This window comes from Pristiophorus japonicus, chromosome 19 (assembly GCF_044704955.1).
Source record: "Pristiophorus japonicus isolate sPriJap1 chromosome 19, sPriJap1.hap1, whole genome shotgun sequence".
Classification (NCBI taxonomy): domain Eukaryota; kingdom Metazoa; phylum Chordata; class Chondrichthyes; family Pristiophoridae; genus Pristiophorus; species Pristiophorus japonicus.
Window position 1 is genome coordinate 89,527,711 of NC_091995.1, and position 21,100 is coordinate 89,548,810.

The following is a 21,100-nucleotide window of genomic DNA, read 5'->3' on the forward strand; positions in this document are numbered from 1 at the left end:
TTCTAGACTCCCCAGCCAGGGGAAGACATCCTCCCTGCATCTACCCTGTCATCTACGCAGTACAGCGGGACCTGGGGGTACTTGTGCAGGAAACACAATAGGATAGTATGCAGGTACAGCAAGTGATCAGGAAGACCAATAGTATCTTGGCCTTTATTGCAAAGGGGATGGAGTATAAAAGCAGGGAAGTCTTACTACAGCTATATAAGGTATTGGTGAGGCCAGACCTGGAATACTGCGTGCAGTTTTGGTTTCCATATTTATGAAAGGATATACTTGCTTTGGAGGCAGTTCAGAGAAGGTTCACTAGGTTGATTCCGCGGATGAGGGGGTTGACTTATGAGGAAAGGTTGAGTAGGTTGGGCCTCTACTCATTGGAATTCAGAAGAATGAGAGGTCATCTTATCGAAACGTATCAGATTATGAGGGGGCTTGACAAGGTGGATGCAGAGAGGATGTTTGCACTGATGGGGGAGACTAGAACTAGAGGGCTTGATCTTAGAATAAGGGGGCGCCCATTTAAATCAGAGATGAGGAGAAATTTCTTCTCTCAGAGGGTTGTTAATCTGTGGAATTCGCTGCCTCAGAGAGCTGTGGAAGCTGGGACATTGAATAAATTTAAGACAGAAATAGACAGTTTCTTAAATGATAAGGGGATAAGGGGTTATGGGGAGTGTACAGGGAAGTGGAGCTGAGTCCATGATCAGATCAGCCATGATCTTATTAAATGGCGGAGTAGGCTCGAGGGGCCGTATGGCCTACTCCTGCTCCTATTTCTTATGTTCTTATGTTCTCATGTAACAGTTGGACCTTAGTGCCCTTGAATTGGGCTGGGGCAAATGTCTACGAGACCCTACTCGTTAAGCCAGTGACCCATACTGGAAATTCAACGTTGTCTGGCTGGCCCTCACTGTCTGCCTCTCACACATGAAGAGTAGCAACAACAACAACAACTTGCATTTATATAGCACCTTTAATGTAGTGAAACGTCCCAAGGCGCTTCACGGGAGTGTTATGAGATTTAAAACATTTGACACCAAGCCGCATAAGTAGAAATTAGTGCCAGTGACCAAAGACTTGGTCAAAGAGGTAGGTTTTAAGGAGCATCTTGAAGGAGGAAAGAATTGGAGAGGTTTAGGCAGGGAGTTCCAGAGCTTGGGGCCCGGTCAACTGAAGGATTTTTGAGCGATAGGGGAGTAAAGGGTTATGGGGAGCGGGCGGGGAAGTGGAGCTGAATCCATGATTGGATCAGCCACGATCTCATTGAATGGCGGAGCAGGCTCGAGGGGCCGTATGGCCTACTCCTGCTCCTATTTCTTATGTTATTATGTTTTTAAGGCACGGCCACCAATGGTTGAGCGATTACAATGATGGGTGAGCGGGACTCGGTGCGAGTTAGGACACGGGGCAGCGAGCACAGGGGGTGATGGGTGAGCGGGACTTGGTGCGAGTTAGGACACGGGGCAGTGAGCACAGGGGGTGATGGGTGAGCGGGACTTGGTGCGAGTTAGGACACGGGGCAGTGAGCACAGGGGGTGATGGGTGAGCGGGACTTGGTGCGAGTTAGGACACGGGGCAGCGAGCACAGGGGGTGATGGGTGAGCGGGACTTGGTGCGAGTTAGGACACGGGGCAGTGAGCACAGGGGGTGATGGGTGAGCGGGACTTGGTGCGAGTTAGGACACGGGGCAGTGAGCACAGGGGGTGATGGGTGAGCGGGACTTAGTGCGAGTTAGGACACGGGGCAGTGAGCACAGGGGGTGATGGGTGAGCGGGACTCGGTGCGAGTTAGGACACGGGGCAGCCGAGTTTTGGATCACCTCTAGTTTACGTAAGGTAGAATGTGGGAGGCCAGCCAGGAGTGCGTTGGAATAGTTAAGTATAGAGGTAATAAAGGCAGGGATGAGGGCTTTAGCAGCAAAGGCAAGAGGTGGAGACGGGCGATGTTACGGAGGTGGAAATAGGCGGTCTTAGTAATGCTGCGGATATGTGGTCGGAAGCTCATTTCAGGGTCAATTACGACACCAAGGTTGCGAACAGTCTGGTTCCGCCTCAGACAGGAGTTGGGGAGAGGGGTGGAGTCGGTGGCTGGGGAACGGAGTTTGTGGCGGGGGGGGGGGGAAACTAAAACAATGGTCAACGGCCAATTGGAGAAATGTTCTGCTCATCCAGAACTGGATGTCGGAGAGGGACCAGAAGGGAGCCAGGGTTTGGAGAATGATGTCCCGGCCCCTTCAGGAGAGGAAGGGTAAAAGAACGGTTTTAAATAAAAGGTGCTCCCGAGAATTATGCTTGTTCCCTTTCAGCAGCCCCCGCTTGCCCCAACCATCCCACGTACACTCTCACAGCTTGCACTTACACAGTATTTACACCGCAGAAACAGGCCCTCCGGCCACCGGGTCAGTGCCGGTGTTTATGCTCCACACCGAGTCATCTCGCCCCATCAACATATTTAGTGCCTTTAGCATCGAAAACAGCTCAACAACAACAACGTCCCTTGCATTTATATAGCGCCTTTAACACAGTAAAACGAGCCAAAGCACTTCACAGGAGCGAATATCAAACAAAAACCAAGCCACAAAAGGGGATATTAGGCCAGTTGGTCAAAGAGGTCGGTTTTAAGGAGCGTCTTAAAGGAGGAGAGAGAGATAAGAGAGGCAGAGAGGTTTAGGCAGGGAGTTCCGGAGCTTAGGGCCCAGGCAGCTGAAGGCACGGCCACCAATGGTGGCGCGAAAAAAACTGGGGATGCGCAACAGGCCAGAGTTGGAGGAGCGCAGAGATCTCGGAGGAATGTAATGCTGGAGGACGTTATGGAGGGATTTGAAAACAAGGGTGAGAATTTTTAAATCGAGGCGTTGCCGGTCCGGGAGCCAATGTAGGTCAGCGAGCACAGGGGGTGACGGGCGTTTATTGGAGAAATACCACCAGCGATGTCTCCGCAAGATCCTACAAATCCCCTGGGAGGACAGACACACCAACGTCAGCGTCCTCGACCAGGTCAACATCCCCAGCCTTGAAGCACTGACCACACTCGACCAGCTCCGCTGGGCAGGCCACATTGTTCGCATGCCGGACACGAGACTCCCAAAGCAAGTGCTCTACTCCTTCACGGCAAGCGAGCCCCAGGTGGGCAGAGGAAACGTTACAAGGACCATCCTCAAAGCCTCCATGATAAAGTGCAACAGCCCCCACCGACACCTGGGAGTCCCTGGCCAAAGACCAGTCTGCCCTAAGTGGAGGAAGTGCATCCGGGAGGGCGCTGAGCGCCTCGAGTCTCGTCGCCGAGAGCGTGCAGAAACCAAGCGCAGGCAGCGGAAGGAGCGTGCGGCCAACCAGTCCCACCCTCCCTTTCCCTCAACGACTATCTGCCCCACCTGTGACAGGGACTGTGGTTCCCGTATTGGACTGTTCAGCCACCTAAGGACTCATTCTAAGAGTGGAAGCAAGTCTTCCTCAATTCCGAGGGACTGCCGATGATGATGACGAGGGTTGAATCTAACCGGTGGCGAACCTCCTCTTCACCCAATAACTAGACAATGAGAATGGCTCCAGCAATGAGAGATTACAGTTACGTGGATAGACTGGAGAAGCGGGATGTTGCTCTCCTTAGTGCAGAGAAGGCGAGGCGGAGATTCGATAGAGGTGTTCAAGATCACGAGTGGTTTAGACGGAGTAAGTAAACAGATAGTTTGCAATTGCTGAAGGGTCGCTAACGAGAGGGCACAGATTGAAGGTGAATCCAAGCTGGTGTGAGGGAAAACTTTTTTATGCAACGAGTGGCTAGGATTTGGAACGCGCTGCCTGATAGGGCAGTGGATACAGATTCAATCGGAGCCTTCAGAAGGGAATTGGATAAATACTTGAAAGAGAAATAATTGCAGGGATATGGGGAAAGAGCGGGGGGAGTGGGACTGACTCTTCGAAAGAGCCGGCACAGACTCAATGGGCCGAATGGCCTCCTTCTGTCCTCCACTGTACTATGATTCTAAGATACTCAGTCAGTAAACACGGAACGGAGAATTAATTCAATGTTAAAGGAAATGTCGTAACTCTTGAACCGATCACTCATTGACTTCTATCAGATGTGTCAGCTGTGGCTCAGTGGGCAGCACTCTCGCCCCTGAGTCAGAAGGTCGTGGGTTCAAGTCCCACTCCAGGGGCTTGAGCACATAAATCTAGGCTGACACTCCCAGTGCAGTGCTGAGGGAGCGCCGCACTGTCGGAGGGGCCGTCTTTCGGATGAGACGTTAAACCGGGGCCCCGTCTGCTCTCTCAGGTGGACGTAAAAGATCCCATGGCCACTATTTTGAAGAAGAGCAGGGGGAGTTATCCCCGGTGTCCTGGGGCCAATATTTATCCCTCAATCAACATAACAAAAAAAACCAGATGATCTGGGTCATTATCACATTGCTGTGTGTGGGAGCTTGCTGTGCACAAATTGGCTGCCGCGTTTCCCACATTACAACAGTGACTACACTCCAAAAGTACTTCATCGGCTGTAAAGCGCTTTGGGATGTCCGGAGGTTGTGAAAGACGCTATATAAATGCAAGTCTTTCTTTTATGTAGGACCTGCGTTAGCTAAAACAAGGGATTTTGCTTTCCTCAATCCCTTGCAAAGCGCTGTGGCCACAGGTGTGTTCGATGAACCGAAAGCAGTGTCGAAAAAAACACGTTTAGCTCGCGCTAGCAAAATAACTCCGATAGCTCTCCCCGTTCACTGCCTCGCGCCTGCCAACCTTACATTGTTCTGCAGAGGACTGTGAAGAGACTGGATTGGACATCACCATAACCCAGGTCGCTGATTGGTGCGTGGGCAGGTACAGCAGGAGCGGCGAGGTCAGGGCGAAGGAGCGGCGAGAGATCGTGGACCGAGGCAAGGGCCCCGGGGCAGCACGGGCCAGCCCGCACTGCGATATGTTGTGCGCACTGGGTCCGTGCAGCAGAGCTGGTCTCCAGTCATCCTGGTTAACCCTTGCCACTGGACCAAGACCTGGCTCTGTCAAGCCCCGTGTGGTGGCTGGTGTGCAACGGCCACCACAAGTTAAAAAAAATCCACGCACAGGCATCTTCCACCCTTCAGGATGTAGTTCGGGATCTGGAATATTAGGTCCTTCATTGAAACACCTGTGAACTCATCCCTTTTTGGCGTGGAAGCAAGTCATCCTCGATATGAGGAACTGCCCAAGAAGAAGAAGGAACAGGAGCAATGTAGAGGAAATAAAAATGACTAACGAAAAAAATAAATGCGCTTAGCGTAATTACGGAGCAGTGGAGTGTGTCTTGAACAGGTTTGATTCACCAGGATCCAGCTGAGTCCGACGTTACCTCAGGCCTGTGCAGTCCAAACTCAATTATTTGGCAAAAGTACCAAATTTCAAATAAAAACTACATACACACCGGGTTAAAAGACAAAGAGAAAGCGGTGGTAGATTTTCCCTTCATTGTTTGATCGCCTCGATTTCAAAATTCTCATCCTTGTTTTCAAATCCCTCCATGGCCCTCGTCCCTCCCTATCTCTGTAATCTCCTCCAGCCCCACAACCCCCCGAGATATCTGCGCTCCTCTAATTCTGCCCTCCTGAGCATCCCTGATTATAATCGCTCCACCATCGGTGGCCGTGCCTTCTGTTGCCTGGGCCCCAAGCTCTGGAACTCCCTCCCTAAACTTCTCAGCCTCTCTTTCCTCCTTCAAGACATTCCTTAAAACCCACCTCTTTGACCCAGCTTTTGGTCACCGCCGCTAATTTCTAGTTATGCGGTTCGGTGCCAAAGTTTAAAAAAAAATCACATAACGCTCCTGCGAAGCACCTTGGGACGTTTCACTACGTTAAAGGCGCTATATAAATACAAGTTATTATTGTTGTTGCTGATCAGATCAAAATGGCTTCATTGTGAGCACAGAGCGGTTTATTGATCTGCAATGGTAGCCGGCCAGAGTGAGAGAGGACAGAGGGCTTGCTTGTGCCGTGACTGGTGGAGAGCAGGATATTCTGAGCGAGTTTATTAGGAGGGTCCTTGCACTAGGACAATCCTTGTTATCCAGAAATAGGAGGTGGGTGGGGTGGATTGACCCATCCACCTCCACGGAGGTGTGTGGGGGGCCTGACCCATCCACCTCCATGGCACGAACCTGGTATTGCAGTACTTCCAGGAACGGTGCAGTGGCTCTAGGCCTTTTGGCTAAGAGCATTGGCGCAGAGTGATCCTTGATGTGTGCAAGGTGACCTCTGGCGTTTGTGATTTGACAAAGAATTGGAAAGATTGGCAACGAAAAATAAAAAAAAAATAAAAAAATCCTTGTTATCCAGCCAACCTCAGCCACACTGTGATCGATCAACCCTTGCTGCCACGTGGTTGCCTCTTGTCAGCCCATCGATGGGACACCTCAACACCAAACTCTTCCGAGGAGGAATGAACAACCGGAACAGGAAGCTCTGTGGCTGACAATCCAGTGAGCAACCGCGTCATCTACTGACACCAAGGGCCCTCCATCTTCCAGTGGTGCGCGTCTGAACAACAGTTTACTCAGCACATGATTCAATTCTGATTCATTCTTCCCAGGCCAAGACTTCATTCTCGACCCTGCGTGATTGGTTACTGTCTGATTCCATCGGATCCCATCATGCCGCATTTACCCTTTAATAGCAACTGTGCAATTAATGCGTCATCGCCTCTTTCACACTGAATATCCCATCCTGTCCGCACCTGGATTGCTCACTCACACACTCTTACTCACACACACACACACACACTCTCTCTCACACTCTCTCTTACACACGCATTAACCAAGATGACTTGAGGCCAGCTCTGCTGCACGAACCTAGTGCGCACACATATCGCAGTGACTCACATGCACGCACACACGCACTCACACTCACACACTCCCCTCACACACACACACACACACTCCCCTCACACACACATGCACACACTCTCACAGTGACACTCACACACACATACACACTCCCCTCACACACTGACACACACGCACACACACTCTGACACACACACACATGCTCACTCACACTCTGTTGCTGATTTTTCTGCTCATTGACTCATTTTCACCTTCCCAGTGCCGGGCCCCTTCGGCCAGCTGTAACGTCCTCAGCGAACAGCACAGACTGAGCCAGGAGCCTTGGCCTGGCCCGCTGCCTTTCACACTGCGATGATCAACAGAGCTGCCATATTGTGGACTCTTGAGGCCGTTTGATCGGAGCTCATTGTGGGTCAAACAATGCAACATCCTCCAGCTATGAAAGGCCTCCAGATACATCAGCAGACAAACCTGTCCTGCCCCGAATGTCTATCTCTTCATTAAATGACTATTTCGTGCATGAATCAATACAATGACAACATGCACAGGTTCAGGGTGAATGGACACTTGGTTAAAGTGAGTGATCCCTTGTCATCCTCTCCTGCGCTCGAGCGGGCAACGGTTTAGCCCTCTCTTCGACCCGTGTTCTCTTTGCGCATGGCTCCCCAATGGTCTGGCAATTTACCCTGCTGCTAGCTGGCAGAATGTGTCTTTGAAAAACCACGGGGGACAAAATTTCTGGCTTGGGGCAGGGCGCAAATCGGGGCTTTCCACTTGTGGGAGATGCACCAGAATTTGGCCTAACCCTAACTCTAGAACATAAGAAATAGGAACAGGAGTAGACCATACGGCCCCTCGAGCCTGCTCCGCCATTTAGTAAGATCATGGTTGATCCGATCATGGACTCAGTTCCACTTTCCTGCCCGCTCCCCATACTCTTGATCCCTTATCGATTAAGAAACTGTCTAGCTCTGTCTTAAATATGTTCAATGTCCCAGCTTTTATAGCTCTCTGAGGCAGCGAATTCCACAGATTTACAACCCTCTGAGAGAAGAAATTTCTCCTCATCTCAGTTTTAAATGGACGCCCCCTTATTCTAAGATCATGCCCTCTAGTTCTAGTCTCCCCCATCAGTGGAAACATCCTCTCTGCATCCACCTTGTCAAGCCCCCTCATAATCTTATACGTTTCGATAAGATCGCCTCTCATTCTTCTGAATTCCAATGAGTAGAGGCCCAGCCTACTCAACCTTTCCTCATAACCCGAAATGCAGATCCCAAAATCATAGGATCTTGCAGCACAGAGGGAGGCCATTCGGCCCATCGTGCCCGTGCGGGCTCTTTGAAAGAACGATCCAATTAGTCCCACTCCCACCTTCCAAATGTGCAAATTTGTTTTTCCTTTTTCAAGTAATTTTCCAATTCTTTTCTGAAAGTTTCTGTCGAATCTGCTCCCACCGCCCTTTCAGGTAGCGCGTTCCAGATTGTAACAACTCGCTGCGGAAAAAGGTTTCTGCTCATCTCCCCCTCTGGTTCTCTTGCAACTATCTTAAAACCGTCCCACCGCCAAGACCCACCACAAGTTTTGTCCCGTGTTGAAAATTCTGCTTTCTTCGCGCCCTGCTCAGACCCCGGCCTGTTCCGACCGCCAAGCTCACCGCCCGCTAGGCCCAGTCGACGCTATGCCTACTTTTTGATGATTCGTTCCTGGGATGTGGGGTGTCGCTGGCGAGGCCGGCATTTATTGCCTGTCCCTAATGGGCCCCTCGAGAAGGTGGTGGTGAACCGCCTTCTTGAGCACGTGCATTTGAAGGTTTTCCCTTAACGGGAAAAGCTGAGGTCCCATGTTGGGCTGTACGAAGGCCTCACAAAAGGTCAAGGAGCAAAGGTCAATCGGACCGTCAAGGGAAAGACCATCTCAGGATACAAGCTGTGGTATCCCTGTGGGGGAGACCGTCCTAGGTGGAGGAAGTGTATCCGGGAGGGCGCTGAGCACCTCGAGTCTCGTCAACGAGAGCACGCAGAAAACAAGCGCAGGCAGCGGAAGGAGCGTGCGGCAAACCAGTCACAACCACCCTTTCCTTCAACCACTGTCTGTCCCACCTGTGACTGGGACTGTGGTTCTCGTATTGGACTGTTCAGCCACCTAAGGACTCATTTTTAGAGTGGAAGCAAGTCTTCCTCGATTCCGAGGGACTGCTTATGATGATTTCTCGGATCTCTTTGGCTCTTTAAGGGCCTCCATCCCACCCCATTGGAGCTGCTCTGATTATCGAGGGGTGGGCGGGGGGGAAGTGGGTGTGGTGAGTGTCTGCCCATCCCAAAGACTAAAATGACCCCATCCCTGGGATTATGAGACAGGGTCTATGAGGCTGGACAGTCGGTGGACAGAAGTCCCGTCTCAGTCCACCTTCAGCGGGGAAGCACAAACCCAGCAATTGTGATTCCCAAGAGTTTTTAAACTGAATGAGGTCCACACAACAGTACACACACACAAACAGTGTACGGCCAAGGGCCCAGGGGCAGCACAGACCAGCCCACACTGTGCGATATGTGAGCGCACTAGGTCCGTGCAGCAGAGCTGGTCTCCAGGCGTCCTGGTTAACCCTCGCCACTGGACCAAGACCTGGCTCTGTCAAGCCCGTGTGGTGGCTGGTGTGCAACGGTCACCCCACGTTAAAAAAATCCACCCACAGGCATCTTCCACCCTTCAACATATAGTTCGGGATCCGGAATATTAGGTCCTTCATTGAAACACCTGTGAACTCATCCCTTTTTGGTGTGGAAGCAAGTCATCCTCGCTTCGAGGGATCGCCTATGATGATGATGATGGACCAGTAATCCAGAGGCCTGGAAAAATGATCTGTAGACCCGAGTTCAATCCCACCACGGCAGCTGGGGGAATTTAAATTCAGTTGACAAATAAATATCAGTAATGGTGACCGTGATTGTTGTAAAAACCCGTCTGGGTCACCAATGTCCCTTTAGGGAAGGAAACCTGCCGCCCTTACCCTGTCTGCCCGATATGTGACTCCAGACCCACAGCAATGTGGTTGACTCATAACTGCCCCTCTGAAATGGCCCAGTGAGCGAAAGAGCAATTAGGGATGGGCAATAAATGCTGGCCTTGCCAGCGATGCCCACATCCCACATGAATAAAAAAAAACACGGAATGGATGCCCTGTGAATCCCCAGTGGCTAATACGCTCTCCCTCGAGTGCTGTTTCACTTCAGTTTCCTCTCTGCTATTTATCTCCGCGCTCGCCATTTGCTCGTTTGTCTGCATTATATCGCCCTGCTCCCTCTCACGCCAAGAGCATGCGGTGAGCTGGGCTTCCAACCTCCTGAGCTACCCAGCCCCACAACCTCCCCCGAGATGTCTGCGCTCCTCTAATTCTGACCTCCTGAGCATCCCTGATTATAATCGCTCCACCATCGGTGGCCGTGCCTTCTGTTGCCTGGGCCCCAAACTCTGGAACTCCCTGGCTAAAACGCTCCGCCTCTCTTTCCTCCTTCAAGACGCTCCTTAAAACTAACCTCTTTGACCCAGCTTCTGGTCACCTGTCCTAATTTCTCCTTGTGCAGCTCGGTGTCAAATTTTTTAATCTCATAACACTCCTGTGAAGCGCCTTGGGATGTTTCATTACCTTAAAGGCGCTATATAAATACAAGTTGTTGTTGTCTAGTCACTGGCTGGCCAGAGGTAGACAGAGATGGAGCTGGGACCTGACCTCTTGCTTTTTCCTCCTCTTCAAGATGGAGTGTTCCACTGCTGCTGGTCACTCCACACAATGGTCTTTTTGGTTTGCATTTATATAGCGCCTTTAACGTAGTGAAACGTCCCAAGGCACTACACAGGAGTGTTACGAGATAAAAATGTTCACACCGAGCCGCATAAGGAGAAATTAGCGCAGGTGACCAAAAGCTTGTTCAAAGAGGTAGGTTTTAAGGAGCGTCTTGAAGGATAAAAGAGAGGTAGAGAGGCGGAGAGGTTTAGGGAGGGAGTTCCAGAGCTTGGGGCCCAGGCAACAGAAGGCACGGCCACCGATGGTTGAGCGATTATAACAGGGATGCGCAGGAGGGCAGAATTAGAGGAGCGCAGGCATCTCGGGGGATTGTGGGGCTGGAAGAGATTACAGAGAAAGGGAGGGGCGAGGGCCATGGTGGGATTTGAAAACAGGGATGAGAATTTTGAAATCGAGGCGCTGCTTAACCAGGAGCCAATGTAGGTCAGCGAGCACAGGGGGTGATGGGTGAGCGGGACTCGGTGTGAGTTAGGACATGGGGCAGCCGAGTTTTGGATCACCTCTAGTTTACGTAGGGTAGGATGTGGGAGGCCGGCCAGGAGTGCGCTGGAATGGTCAGGGCTAGAGGTAACAAAGGCATGGATGAGGACTTCAGCAGACTTGCTGCAAGCCCCAAAATCTGGCTAACAGGAGCTAACCAGAGGGGCTGGGGGCGGGGGTGGGGTTAAGCGTTCTGATCTAGATTTGGGGTCAGGGGTTCGGTTGGGACTCTATTCCCTTCCCTCTTTTTCCTGAATGGCTCTAACTCTCACGGGGCAATTGTTGCCACTGACATGAATGGCCCCTCCAGCACATTGCTGAAGTGGCCTTTCTTCATGCCCGAGGCAGGAGAGTGAACAGTAGGGTATTTGACTGTGGAGGGCCTCACAGCTGAGTCCTCGCCTGCTATCCGCATCGTGCGCATCGCCTAGCGACAGCTTATTGGATAGAAATCAGGAGCATCTCTGACCTAATGCAGTGGAACAGCGGCCAAGCGTAGAACCCCCAACTGATTCCTCAACTGGAGGCCTACTCGCAGAGCGCAGATCGAGAATCAAACCTGGAACTTTCCAATCCGCAGCGCTGTGTCCTGCACCCGGCTCAGTGGGCAGCACTCTTGCCTCGGAGTCAGAAGGTTGTGGGTTCAAGTCTCGCTCCAAAGGGCTTGCGCACCATAAACCTAAGCTGACACTCCCAGTGCAGTGCTGAGGGAGCGCCGCACTGGCGGAGGAGAGATGTAAAAGATCCAACGACATTACTTTGAAGAAGAGTAGGGGAGTTCTCCCCGGTGTCCTGGGGCCAATATTTATCCCTCAACCAACATCGCTAAATAAAAACAGATTATCTGGTCATTATCACAATTTGGCTGCCGCGTTTCCAAGTTACAAGAGCAACTACACTTCATTGGCTGTAAAGTGCTTTGGGATGTCCTCAGATCGTGAAAGGCGCTATAGAAATGCAAGTTCTTTCGTTCTTTCTTTGCACTAGGCCAGGAGGTGCCTCTGCTCACTCTCAAATTGTCTCTCAAGAGTTGACTCCCTCACACTTTTCCCACTTCCTGTTTGGCCTCACCTTCTGGTTTGGCTTCACTGAGAGCATTAAAAGCAATCGAAGTGTGATGTCACAGCCAAGAGGGTAAGTGGTTGATTGGTGAGTAGTTTTCTTTTTCTTTATCTACCACAGAAAGTTGTTGAGGCCAGTTCGTTGGATATATTCAAAAGGGAGTTAGATGTGGCCCTTACGGCTAAAGGGATCAAGGGGTATGGAGCGAAAGCAGAAGTGGGGTACTGAAGTTGCATGATCAGCCAGGATCATATTGAATGGTGGTGCAGGCTCGAAGGGCCGAATGGCCTGCTCCTGCACCTATTTTCTATGTTTCTATGTTAATCGAAACCATAGCTTAGTAGACAACAACAGAACAGTAACTGGTAAACAAGCTCGCTGGCCTGCGAAAAAACAAATCATCCGGTCAATATCATATTGCTGTTTGTGGGAGCTTGCTGTGGGCAAATTGGCTGCCGTGTTTCAAACATTACAACAGTGCCTACACTTCATTGGCTGTAAAGCACTTTGGGACATCCTTAGATCATGAAAGGCGCTATAGAAATGCAAGTTTTTCTTTCTTTCCACTAGGACAGGTCTTGGTCCGGCAACGCCTCAATTTTACATTTCTCATCCTTGCTTTCAAATCCCTCCATGGCCTTGCCCCTCCCTATCACTGTAACCTCCTCCAGCCCCACAAGCCCGAGATCTATGCCGCTCCTCTTGAGCATCCGATTATAATCGCTCAACCATCGGTGACCGTGCCTTCAGCTGCCTGGGCCCTAAGCTCTGGAACTCCCTCCCTATACCTCTCGACCTCTCTCTCCTCCTTCAAGACACTCCTTAAAATCTACCTCTGTGACTAAGCTTTTGGTCACCTGCCCCTAACATCTCCTTATGCGGCTCGGTATCAGATTTCGTTTGATAACGTTCCCGTGAAGCGCCTTGAGACATTTTACTACATTAAAGGCGCTATATAAATGCAAGTTGTTAGCTTAGTAAAAGCTAAGAGATAGGCAGGAAGAGAAACAAAATATTGAGATTACAATTAAGGCCCACAACAGGTTGCCAACTCCCGTAAGACGTATTCCGCGAGGTATTGTCACGTGAGCCCGCATGCCCCGCCCCAACACTCCCGCCATTGGTCACACAACAAGCCAATCCTCGCCACGCATCTCCTCCGCAATCGGAAAGCCGACAGTCTCCACTTTACCCAATTTGGCTGTTTCTGGCCTGCCAGTCAATTGGTCCACCTCCATCGCCAATATTCTTATAACTAATAAATGAAAGTATTCAAAGTAAATGAAAGAAAAAAAACATTTTTTTTCTCTTCATGCCCCAATAAGTTTGCTCCAGGTTTGCTGGAGGTGGTGCCCGGGTGATGTTTCATTCCCGGAGACCCCAGGGCGATCCCTGGGGGGTTGGTAACCTCAGATTCACACCGTCCAATTCCATCCCAGGCTGACTTCAAACTTCAGTCACCCACCCTACTTCCTCTTGCTTTCTGTCTGTCTTTCGCTCTTAGCTGTTTCTCCCTTGGGCACCTATCCCTCGGTGTCCCCTACACTACTCATTAACTTTTCTGTCTCATCTGCTTTACGCAGGATTACACGGAATATACGGCTCAGAAACAGGCCATTGGGCCCAACCAGTCCATGCTGGCGTTTATGCTCCACTCGAGCCTCCTCCCGTCTTTCCCCATCTAAATCTATCAGCATAACCCTCTATTCCCTTCTCCCTCATATCCTTGTCTAGCCTCCCCTTAAATGCATCGACACTATTCGCCTCAACCCCTCCCTGTGGCAGCGAGTTCCACATTCTCACCACTCTCTGGTGAAGAAGTTTCTCCTGAATTCCCCATTGGATTTCTTGGTGACTATCTTATATTGATGACCTCTAGTTATGCTCTTCCCCACAAGTGGAAACACTCTCTCTGTATCCACTCTATCGGAACCTTTCATCATTTTAAAGACCCCTATTACATCACCCCCTCAGCCGCCGTTTTTCAAGAGAAAAGAGATCCAGCCTGATCATCCTTTCCTGATAGGTAAACCCTCGCATTTCTGGGATCACACTATTTGCTTTGTACTTCTGTTATTTCTGCTCAACTTCCTCATTTCTCTCCACTGTCCTCACTCTTGCCTCTCTCTGCTGTCTGTCCTCTGCCTTTCTCATTGTCTACTTAGAATAAGGGGCTGCCCATTTAGAATTGAGACGAGGAGAAATTTCTTCTCTCAGAGGGTTGTGAATCTGTGGAATTCGCTGCCTCAGAGAGCTGTGGAAGTTGGGACATTAAATAAATTTAAGACAGAAATAGACGGTTCTTAAACGATAAGGGGATAAGGGATTATGGGGAGCGGGCAGGGAAGTGGAGCTGAGTCCATGATCAGATCAGCTATGATCTTATTAAATGGCGGAGCAGGCTCAAGGGGCCTTATGGCCTACTCCTGCTCCTATTTCTTATGTTCTTATACTCTGTCGGTGTTAAATTCACTCCTGTCCGCCCTTTCTTGTCACTTCTCTGTTTCTCCTTCTTTTTGGTTTCATAGAAACATAGAAATTCGGTGCACGAGTTGGCCATTCGGCCCTTCAAGCCTGCAATAAGATCATGGCTGATCATTCACTTCAGTACCCCATTCCTGCTTTCTCTCCATACCCCTTGATCCCTTTAGCCATAAGGACCACATCTAACTCCCTTTTGAATATGTTTAACGAACTGGCCTCAACAACTTTCTGTGGTAGAGAATTCCACAGGTTCACAATTCTCTGAGTGAAGAAGTTTCTCCTCATCTCGGTCCTAAATGGCTTACCCCTTATCCTGCGTGCACTATTCTTCTGTGTTCGCGCACATTGTGTCGCTTGTGATATATTCTTTACTAAAGCACACTATACATAAGATGGCGCTACAGGAACATGATTATCATGTGACTTGCCACATGATGCTTTTATTGTTTATACATCAGTAGTTGCATTATCACAGTAGTCCACTAGGTGGAGCAGTAGTCCAGTAGGGGGAGCTCTATTATTACATCACTATCTTAATTGTTGCCCAAATTCTTCCCCTCTCTTCTTATTCTTGTTCTTTATGTTTTTCAGTTGGCCTGTGCTGCTTTGTCTGATGTTATTCTTTTATTCCCCTTTCTTTATCGCCTCTCATTACCTCCAGGTCATCCCCCTCCCTCTCTCTCTCTCTCTCTCTCTCCATAATCGAGCCCTTCGTCCACTCGCTTATACTTCCGCAAGTCTCATCATAGAATGACACGGCACAGAAGGAGGCCATTCGGTCCATTGTGCCTCCCCGGACTCCTCCACCCAACCTCTGCCACATGCAACCTCCTCCGGCCTCATCTCCCCTGCCTGCACGCTCCTGACCTCTGAACCCTCGCCCGCCCTTTGACCCTAACCATTGGTCAGTCCGGTTCTCCGACACTCTCTCCTTAAACCTTGCCGCCGGTCCACCTCTCCCCATCCTCCTTTGGAGACCACCTAACCTCCTCTCCCACTCTGTCCCGGCATCCATTCCCTCAACCTTGTCCGTTTTAGGCAGCGCCCGGAGTCCTCTGTTCATTGGATATATTCAACAGGGAGTTAGATGTGGCCCTTACAGCTAAAGGGATCAAAGGGTATGGAGAGAAAGCAGGAATGGGCTACTGAAGTTGAATGATCAGCCATGATCTTATTGAATGGTGGTGCAGACTCGAAGGGCCGAATGGCCTACTCCTGCACCTATTTTCTATGTTTCTAAGGCCTAAAGTAAATGTAAATTATATTATGGATATTTGAGAGAGACCAATAAATAAAAACTTTGAGCCCAGAATTGGCCTTCGCACCCCCAAGGGTAACGATGCGGGGGGGGGGGGGGGGAAGAAACACCCAGGACTCTTGCTCTCACTGATACCTACTGGGTTGCACGTTGAACTTTAGTTAAATCATAGCATCTTAGAGCACAGCAGGAGGCCATTTGCCCCATCAAGCCTGTGCCCGCTTTTTGAAAGAGCTAGCCAACGAGTCCCACTCTTTCCCCACAGCCCTGCAAATGTCTTCACTTCAAGCATTTATCCAAATCCCTTTGGAAAGTTGCTTATTGAATGGGTTTTCCATCACCCTTTCATTGACGATTAGCGTTTTCATTAAAAAAAAATATGTAGAATTCCTTTCACGGTCTCTTTCTTGGCTCCCTATCCCTCCCTCCAAAACACCAATGGCCACTCACCAGCAACCCCCCCCAATCCTCCCCCCCCCCAAAAAAAAAACACAAGCCCCCTTCCCCACCCCCACAATCACCATGGAAACCACTCACCCTCTCCTCGCTGCTCCTGGTCTCCCATGAAAAGCCTCTGATTTATTCCGCCTCCTTCCATCTCCTCACAACAGGGATAGGAAGCAGAAGAAGAAGAAAAAAAAAATCCCTTCTCCGCCCAGTCACAGTGTCGATGGCAGCAGCAGCAAGAACCTCAAATCCACAGCGACCGTCAACCAGCATCTGTCCAAAGCCTCTCCTCCCTCCCCCACCACACCTTCCAACACCAATATATATATATAATAAAAAAAGAGATAATTTCAAGAGAGAGGGAGGGGGTGGTGGGGGGGAGAGGGAATTTCAAAAGAAGTCAGTCAATCAATCAGATCTGGACAGTCCAAGTCCCGTTTGTTCTTGAGGAGAGACAGACGAAGAGAGAGAGAGATGGTCTCACTTGCTTTCTCCCGTTGACACTTTGAACAATTGCAGCAATGGCTCTAACTGAGTCTCTCTCTCTCTCTCTCTATTTCTGGTCTCTCTCTCTCCCCCCCCCCCGCCCCCCGTTGATTCAGACCCTGCAATGGGACCCTATTCAGTGTGGTGTGCTCTCTCGGCCTTTTGTTAATAGAATAATCTCCCCTTTGTCAGCCTATTAAGATTTCCAGTCACACGGCAGTGCGGGTATTTCTCAGCTGCAAGTTCCTTCCCTCGCTACCTATTCTTCCCCTTCTCCTTTTGCCTTTTCTTTATGTATTCTCCCCCCCCCCCCCCTCTCTAAATCAATCCGCACTGGCTGCAGCAGCCGGCAACATAATCCATTTTCTGTGTCACACCTCCTTTCCTTTAACCTTCAGACGATTCCTTTCTTCCCGAATAACAGGTAGAACCCCGCGGGGCATTAAATTGTCTCCGTTTAGATCGCGGCGAAGCAGTCCGGCAGGCTTTGTGACCGTCTGTCTGTCTCTCTCTCTCTCTCTCTCAGTCCCCAGATCCGTCCAGTCCTCAAACCGGGAGGGTGGAGGATAAAAATGGGCTCTCTCACACAATTTCTGGATTGCTACAGATTGCACGAGGAAAAACAAAATATATATATATATATATAGATCCACTTCGACTGGCTGAGACGGAGGAGAGGGGAGCCCTCCTTCAATGCATAGAATCTCTCTCCCTCTCTTCTCACTTCGATACATAAAAATGCGAGTATCTAATTAGAGACCATCATCTTGGCAGCGATTGGCCAATTGGATTAGCAGGGTCCAGGAGATGGTTAGCAGCCCGCGTTGAGAAGCACAGACCCACATCGCCACCTTCCTGCTCCCTCCCTACTCTTTCAACTAGAAGAAGAAAAAAAAAAAATATATATATTTAAGGACACCCAAACCCCCCCCCTCCCCCCCCCCATCCCCACAACCCAAAGCAAAAGAGCCCTCAGTTCTTTCCCTCCGCACCGCACTGGCAGCCTCTGCCAGCACCCAGTTCTGTCTGCTAGCTCGCTGCTTTAGTGATTCCCAACACCACGGGAGCCGTGTTTCCGAGATCTAACCCTTAACCCTGCGAGTGCTGACACAATTGTTCCTTTTCAGAAAGGACAGGCAGGTTGGCATTGCTTCGGTTTCTGATGGGAGTCCTTCGCCACCGCCCCCCCACACACCCCCGGCTACCCCACCCCACCGTCTCCCCCCCACACACCCCCGGCTACCCCACCCCACCGTCTCCCCCCCACACACCCAGTCTCTCCCCCCCCTCCAACACCTCCCCAAACCCCCCCTTCTTTCTCACCCCCACCCCCCTGTCTCTCCACCCTGCCTCTCCCCCCCCAAACCCTCCCGTCTCTCCCCCCCTCAAAGCCCCCTTTTTCTCCCACCTCCCTGTCTCTCCCCCCCTTCTTTCTCACCCCCACCTTCTCCCCGTTTCTCCCTCCCCGTCTCTCCCCCCACCAGCCCCCCGTCTCTCTCCCCCCACCAGCCCCCCGTCTCTCCCTCCCTCCCTCCCCGTCTCTCCCTCCCCGTCTCTCCCTCCCCACCCCCTCCCCGTCTCTCCCCCCACCAGCCCCCCGTCTCTCCCCCACCCCCCCATCTCTCCCCCACCAGCCCCCCGTCTCTCCCTCCCTCCCTCCCCACCCCCTCCCCGTCTCTCCCTCCCCACCCCCTCCCCGTCTCTCCCCCCACCAGCCCCCCGTCTCTCCCCCACCCCCCCATCTCTCCCCCACCAGCCCCCCGTCTCTCCCTCCCTCCCTCCCCACCCCCTCCCCGTCTCTCCCTCCCCACCCCCTCCCCGTCTCTCCCCCCACCAGCCCCCCATCTCTCCCCCACCCCCCCATCTCTCCCCCACCCCCCACCAGCTCCCCCCCCCGTCTCTCCCTCCACCAGCCCCCCGTCTCTCCCCCACCCCCCCATCAGCTCCCCCCCCCGTCTCTCCCTCCACACCCCTCCCCCGTCTCTCCCTCCACACCCCCCTCGTCTCTCCCCCCACACCCCCCTCGTCTCTCCCCCCAGTCTCTCTCTCCACACCCCCCCGTCTCTCCCCCACCAGCCCACCCCCCCACCTCTCCCTCCCCACCCCCCCACCCCATCTCTTCCCCCCCACCCACCCCACCCCATCTCTTCCCCCCCCACCTCTTCCTCCCCACCCCCCCACCCCATCTCTTCCCCCCCACCCACCCCACCTCTCCCTCCCCACACCCCCACCCCACCCACCCCACCTCTCCCTCCCCACCCCATCTCTTCCCCCCCACCCACCCCACCTCTCCCTCCCCATCTCTTTCCCCCCACCCACCCCACCTCTCCCTCCCCATCTCTTTCCCCCCACCCACCCCACCTCTCCCTCCCCATCTCTTCCCCCCCACCCACCCCACCTCTCCCTTCCCATCTCTTCCCCCCCACCCACCCACCCCACCTCTCCCTCCCCATCTCTTCCACCCCACCTCTCCCTCCCCATCTCTTCCCCCCCACCCACCCCACCCCACCTCTCCCTCCCCACTCCCCCCACCTCTCCCCCCCACTCCCCCCACTCCCCCCACCTCTCCCCCCCACTCCCCCCACCTTTCCCTCCCACTCCCCCCACCTCTCCCTCCCCACTCCCCCCCACCCATCTCTCCCCCCACCACACCCCCATCTCTCCCCCCCACCACCCCCCCATCTCTCCCCCCCACCACCCCCATCACCCCCCATCTCTCCCCTCACCACCCCCATCTCTCCCCCCACCTCTGCCACCCCGAACTCCCCCGTCTCTCCACCCATCTCCCCCACCCTCATCCCCATGTCTCTCCCCCCTCACTGCCCTATCTCTCCCACCTCCAGCCCTCCGTCTCGCCCCCCCCCACCTGCCCCGCATCCCCCCACCCGTCTCTCCCACCCCCACACACCCTGTTTCCCCCTCCCCCACCTCACCCCCGTCTCCCCCCCCACCCTCTGCGATTATAGCACCAAACAAAAAGGAACAGGAGGCCATTCAGCCCCTCGAGCCTGTTCCACCATTCAATGGAATCATGACCTAACTCCATCTACCCGCCTTTGGCCCATATCCCTCAATACCTGTGGTTAACAGAAAGCTATCAATCTCTGATTTAAGATTCACAGTTGATCCAGCCACTTGCAGAAGAGAGTTCCAAACCTCTATCACCCTGTGTGTGTCGAAGTGTTTCCTAATTTCACTCCTGAAAGGTCTGGCTCTAATGTTTAGACTCTGCCCCTAGTCCTAGGCTCCCCAACCAGCGGGAATAGTCTCTCTCTCTATCTAACCTAACTACCTTAATATCTTGAAAACTTCGATCAGATCACCCCTTAACCTTCTAAATTCGAGGGAATACAACCTTAATTCATGTAATCTTTTCTCATAACTTAACCCTTGGAGTCCGGGTATCATTCTGGTAAATCTACGCTGCACTCCCTCCAGCATATACTTCCTAAGGTGTGGTGCCCAGAATTGCGCACAGTATTCCAGGTATTGTGTCAGCCGTGACTCAGTGGGCAGCACCCTCGCCTCTGAGTCAGAAGGTTGTGGGTTCAAGTCCCACTCCAGGAACATAAGCACAAAAATCCAGGCTGACACTCCAGTGCAGTGCTGAGGGAGCAGCACACTGTCGGAGGTGCCATCATTCGGTTGAGATGTTAGAAACATAGAAACATAGAAAATAGGTGCAGGAGCAGGCCATTCAGCCCTTCTAGCCTGCACCGCCATTCAATGAGTTCATGGCTGAACATGAAACTTCAGTACCCCCTTCCTGCTTTCTCGCCATAACCCTTGATCCCCCGAGTAGTAAGGACTTCATCTAACTCCCTTTTGAATATATTTAGTGAATTGGCCTCAACTACTTTCTGTGGTAGAGAATTCCACAGGTTCACCACTCTCTGGGTGAAGAAGTTTCTCCTCATCTCGGTCCTAAATGGCTATGTTAACCCCATCTACTCTCTCAGGTGGATGTAAAATATCCCACGGCTACTATTTGAAGAAGAGCAGGGGAGTTATCCCTGGGGTCAATATTTATCCCTCAATCAACATCACAAAAAAGTAGATTATCTGGTCTTTTTGACATTGCTGTGTGTGGGAGCTTGCTGTGCGCAAATTGGCTGCTGCATTTCTCACATTACAACAGTGACTACAATCCAAAAGTACTTCATTGGCTGTAAAGCGCTTTGAGACATCTGGTGGTCGCGAAAGGCGCTATATAAACACAAGTCTTTCTTTCTAAATGGAAGTACTTTCGACGTTGGAACCGACTG

The 21,100-nt window shown here is 51.8% G+C and overlaps 1 protein-coding gene across 3 annotated transcripts in view; it reads right to left on the reverse strand.

Annotated features, from left to right (window-relative positions):
- The window catches only part of lrrc4ba (leucine rich repeat containing 4Ba), a 172,011-nt gene that overhangs the window by 56,445 nt on the left and 94,466 nt on the right, over positions 1–21,100 (reverse strand). Inside the window, exon 1 of one of the 3 annotated variants that reach the window (XM_070861778.1) lies at positions 16,440–16,568. The exons of the other annotated variants lie outside the window; for them this stretch is intronic. The gene's annotated coding sequence lies outside the window, so the exon portion shown is untranslated. Of the gene's footprint in view, positions 1–16,439; positions 16,569–21,100 lie in introns of those variants that run through there. 3 annotated transcript variants of the gene reach the window in all.